The sequence below is a fragment of the Phalangium opilio genome, unplaced genomic scaffold (assembly GCF_054372755.1).
Source record: "Phalangium opilio isolate 3A_F unplaced genomic scaffold, DU_Popi_V2 ptg000013l_1, whole genome shotgun sequence".
Lineage (NCBI taxonomy): Eukaryota > Metazoa > Arthropoda > Arachnida > Opiliones > Phalangiidae > Phalangium > Phalangium opilio.
In genome coordinates this window covers 1,251,084-1,256,487 of record NW_028324148.1, presented here as the reverse complement: position 1 = coordinate 1,256,487, position 5,404 = coordinate 1,251,084, and the positions used below count along the sequence as shown (strand labels likewise).

Sequence of the window (5,404 nt, the reverse complement as noted above, 5' to 3'; positions counted from 1 at the left end):
GCGTTTAGGGGATGCTTAAACTCTCTAATAAGTATTACTTTTTGTACTTTTAAGCACATACTTAAACTTACGACCTTTTATTCTGTTGGACTTACGTGGTATAATCCTAGCTAAAATCATAGAGAAACGTACTGTTGGACTTACGCTGTTTTACCGCTAATAGAGCGAAGTTTTTTGTTTACTAAATGCGTCGTCCGCTCTGTTTATGGGCGAGCTTAAGGCGAATTCTTTTCACTTTTCATCTAAAAGAAGGGGTTAATTAGTCCCAATTTTATTTTATTCTCGTAATTTAAACTTCATTATAATTTAATACAAAAGAATTTAAAGTTAAGATTTAGCCGATAATTTTTAAATTCACTGATTTCACTAAGCCTCTGTCAAAAGTTCAAGACGGGCTGATTGTACTATTGTAGACTAGAGACCAATTGGCCGTGTTGCGTTCGTTTTAAGGTGTTTCACCTGGTGCCATTGGCCAACGATAGCCGATAATTAGGTAATTTGTTTAAATTAAATCAATTTTTGTTGTTTATAGTAATTCAATGCAAACTACGCACAAGGGTTCGTTCCCTGGTTTCTCGACTGGTGCCGTCTGGCAACGGTTACCGCTACGAAGATACGTTTTTTACTGGTAAAATAAATGATAGATTCAATCACACTATCACTAAACCCTGTCACCAAATCAACCAATATTTTTAATTCAGGTCCTTCCAATCATTTGTACTAGGTAACAATTGAATTATTAATTATTTTGCGCACATTCTAACGTTACCTAAGAAAACAATAAACAATGGCCAGATTACCAACGATAAACGCTACAGAGATTATATCTGGTGCATGCGGTCAACGGTAACCACTGCGCAGATCATTTTGTTTGTTTAAATTAGTGGTAAAATAAATGATAGATTAAATCACACGATCACTAAACCCTGCTGACAAACCAGTTTCTTATCCCGGCTCTTGCAATCATTTTTATTAGGTAACAGTTACGTTTTTAATTACTATTTATAACCGCTATAATTTAGAATAAAGGTTTTTGTTTAAATTAGATACATTTTTGATGTGTAAAGTAGATTAATTCAAACTACGCAGAAGGGTTCATTCCCTGGTTTCTAGACAACGGTTACCGCTACGAAGATACGTTTTTTGCTGGCAAAATAAATGATAGATTCAATCACACTATCACTAATTCCTGTCATCAAATCAATATTTTTAATTCAGCCTCTTCCAAGCGCGAAATTACAAATTAAAGGGATGTACAGTGTGTTAATTAATATAAATTTTGGATAAATATGTAACACACTATCATTAGTAATTTCTGAAGAGAGGAAAAACGGTTGAAATTAATTTTTTTTTTAAATTTAAAAAGCAAATTTGGCTCGGAAAAAACCCAGCGCCAGAAGCCTGTCTTATAAAATTTTCACAAGATGATTCGTTCAAGAATGTCTAGAATTAAGTCGCATAGAAGTAATAAATATTTCACCTAAGTCAGCTGAATTGGCCAGGCAGGGCATAGCCCACTCGATCCATGCTCACGGACGCTGCTCTGCATCTTGCGTAGTGTTACGCGTGATCTAGTGGGCTATGGGCAGGGTAAACAAATACGGGGCTGCCAGGCTGTCTCTTACACAATAATGATACAGGGCAAATGACCAGTTTAAAAATAAAACCACGGGACCACTAAGAAAATGCTAGGGTAACCAGAGTCCAGACATTAACTCAAAAAGTTTAATTGTCCAATTCCTAAGTTTAGCAGACGACGTGGTCAAATATTATTATATAGCGCGAGCAGCTTGCGTCCATGAGCGCGGATCGAGTGGGCTATGCTTGCAGGAAGAAACTTTGTCTCAGTTACACCAAAGAGAATATAGGGGAGGAGTAGAAGATCCCCCACTCCACAAGGCTAAATTACATTGTTGCCCCTAAATTATACTAGTGGTACGAGGGAGTTTCCGGCTCAGTCGCGCCACCTACGATGTCTCAAACGGAAATGCCTCGGTACTGCGCATTGAAGATGCGCGGTAGAAAACAGCAACAACATTTTCCCCTCTTTCCATTCCTTCCCTATATTCTCTTTCTTTACACCTTGTGTTGGAAACCCCCATACCTATAGCGTTGCCTGTGTACCCCCACCTACGGCACCGTAGTCCTCCCAGCATCCTCAGCAGTTAGGTAGGGTCGTTCACTCGTACTGGATGAAATTGTAAAGGGCGCCCCCTCTATCTTAAAATTAGAAGCTAGCTCTCTTACAAATAAAATGGCGCTACCCGGCAGCACTTAGCAATCGCCTACCGAAGGGTGGGGGCGTGCGCGATGTACATTGGGTCGCCCATCATCATTTGCAATCCATCTCAATTCCCTTATCCCTCTTTACACTGCTACAACGAAAACCAAATACCAGCAACATAAGTCCAAGCCAGTCATCTGAAAGACTCAAAACGATGACTCTGATTCTTCTGAATTTGAAATATCAGTAGAAATGATTCTAGATAATCCTCAGAGTTATTTTAAATATTTTAATGCTCAAAGCCAGGGGATAAGGAAAGGCCAAAATAATTTTAGTATGAAAATTTGATGGTTTCAGTGATAAATTAATCTCATTGGTGAAAACTGATTAACTGGTACCTGAAAGCATTAGTAACTAACTAGCAATATTAGGTCCCTTATGCTTACGCTCCCCTATATTTTTGTTTGTGCTTAGTGCAGATTTTAAAAATGCAACAGTTTCTTAACAATCTTAATTAAAATGAAGACTGAAGGAACAGATATTAATAAAAAATGTCTTCGTGGACAAAGACTTGAAAAAGTAAATGATAAGAAAACAAAATGGAATGACCGAAGTAACAGATATTAAACTTTTTCTTTAAAGACATGATTATAAAACATCAATTATTTGAAAAAAATACTTATCTTCGTTTTTTTTTACCAAAATTACATTTGCCCAAAAATTTTGTATTATTAAATTTTCCATTCTTTTCAAAATGGTTCGTGTCAAAGATTTACTATATAACAGAAACATGCGACATCGTTTATTTCCAGTGTAGACCATGATAGAAACAGTTCCTCGTTAGTGATATTTAAAAAGATTGCAGCTTTTAATTTGAACTACAATGCGTTTTAATACTGGAAACTAAGCCCAATAGTGAAATAAATACGCAGCCCACCATTTGTCGGTGTCCATTTACGTGTTTCGTGTTATACGTTTGCTCTACAATGTGTTCCTCATAGCGAGTTGAAGTCATACCAAACTAATTCAATCACAACTTTTAAAACAGTTCTCACGCACTCAATAATATACCAAAGGTTTTTTGTTAATAATGTCTTTTATCCAGATTTTAATGATTCATTTATAAAACATTTTAAATTATCGACCCAAAAAATGGGACCCAAATTGAATCGTGGTCGTATAAATGCAGGCGCAAAACCAAAGCACCCTAAAGCGACGTTTAAAATGTCAATCATGGTGAAGGATAAAATTTCTTCCTTCGGTTGAATTTAGTCGTTTTAAACAACGTTTTGCCTTATAGTTCGAAAAGAGAAACCTTTAAAAATAATCCATATCCATACTCGGATATTTAATCTAATCCTTTTCATTCGAAAACTGTTAATACCATAAAGGATATATAGAATGAATAATCTGTCTTTCGAAAACAATGCAAATGTAATTTTGGTGAAAAAAACGAAGATAAGTATTTTTTTTCAAATAATTGATGTTTTATAATCATGTCTTTAAAGAAAAAGTTTAATATCTGTTACTTCGGTCATTCCATTTTGTTTTCTTATCATTTACTTTTTCAAGTCTTTGTCCACGAAGACATTTTTTATTAATTAGACCAATATTTTACGCACCAAATGGGCCCGGAGTTTAAGGGCTTGTAACTCTGTAACCGTTCGGTTTAGGCCAAAAGCGCTCAGGAAATTTCGACTCCAAATTTTGCAAGGAATCTACTGTTACAAGGAACACATACATCTCTGAATCACCCACTAAACATTTGCATTAATGTGCTTAGAAGTATAATAGGTCTATTTCTAAATAATTTACGAGGTTATTTATGGATTTTTTCACAATTATGGATTATTTTTAACTATTATATCAAACAAACACTCTAAATTGTGGAAACAGTAAAAAATATTATGATACAAATATGAAATTATTCATTACCATGAATACCTAGAACAAAATATTATGAGCGAGTAAAGCCAGCTACGCGATTTTTGGATTTGAAATACATTGAAAAAACTGATTATGATATCCTTTACAAATTTCCTTATTTTACTCTGATGTTTGAGGCTCCTTTTTAAATTTCACTGAAGTTTTCGGACTATTGGAATTTTCCCTGCAATTTTGGTCTTTGTTACTCCTGAGTTTATCTATAAATTAAACTTTCCTAACTTGAACCTCTTATTTTATTCAAAGTATTTCCAAAACCTGAAGAATTTGTAAGAAATGTTTTAAACCGATAAGTAACTTGACAACCATATTCACAGAGAAATCAAAATAATCTCATATGCCCGATAAATGTTTTCAACGTTTGATATGGAATTAAAATCCATAGCTCGCCGTAAAAATAGTTGACAGCCGGGTAGTAGCCGCACAAAAGTGTCAAATAGACAGAGGCCATCTTGTTAAGCTTTGCGAAAAAGCACCGGTGGGTGATTGCGGGAAAGCAATTTGAGTTTGACTGGGCACTGCCTTCTCTAATACTAGGCCTTGAAATACGAATAAAAGGGGGGTGGCAGTTAGGATTTCACAAATGGCGCTAGATGTCGCTTTTCTGAGGTGTTAAACTGGCGGCAAGTTCAAAACTATGGGAAATTGTTGAAAGCTTGCAACACAACGGTTAAAGTAAAGCTATTGAGGATAATATAGCAGCTGATTAAAATAACCTGACACATTAAAATTCATACGACAAGTTTATTTTCAACTTGTTAAAACATAAGAAGGCATTTATCACAGCGTGGGTAAAATGTATTTAAATCTTTGGAGTTTTTCTAGAGAGAGGTTTGTTCTTGAACTTTTTGTACGATTATTTGCGATCTGTTAAATCTTTCGCGTAGTTGTCAAACAATGGTCTTATAAACTTTGTTAACAGTAGTTCCGTTAATGCCAAATGAGTGTGACAGTCACATTTTAAAGCCTTCGGAAAATATGGTTGAATGAAATGACAAGTATCATCAATGAACAACAGATTTCACTGAATTTGACGAAGGATACAATCATACATAACTGAGTATCATTTTAGCGACTAATTGCACCCATAGTAAGGGCCGGAAATAAGAAAAACGTCTTATAGGACAAGTGTCCAGTGACCCCCAGTTTGAATGGTAAATTTATAGGACATTATCTACTGGAGTGCGCAAAAATAGAGACGCTTCTCCCTAGCCAAGCTATCAAAACTTCTGAAAA

The 5,404-nt window shown here is 35.3% G+C and overlaps 1 long non-coding RNA gene across 3 annotated transcripts; it reads left to right on the top strand.

Annotated features, from left to right (window-relative positions):
- Positions 1-400: 400 nt before the first annotated feature.
- On the top strand, positions 401-2,183 carry LOC149705426 (uncharacterized). 3 transcript variants are annotated; one of them, XR_016379802.1, is made up of 4 exons: positions 592-628; positions 702-724; positions 796-976; positions 1,047-2,183. It is a non-coding gene; the product is annotated as an uncharacterized LOC149705426 (long non-coding RNA). The 3 variants fall into 3 exon arrangements; XR_016379793.1 differs by having other exon boundaries at positions 401-724; XR_016379803.1 differs by having other exon boundaries at positions 401-724; positions 1,030-2,183.
- The last annotated feature ends 3,221 nt before the right edge of the window (positions 2,184-5,404 follow it).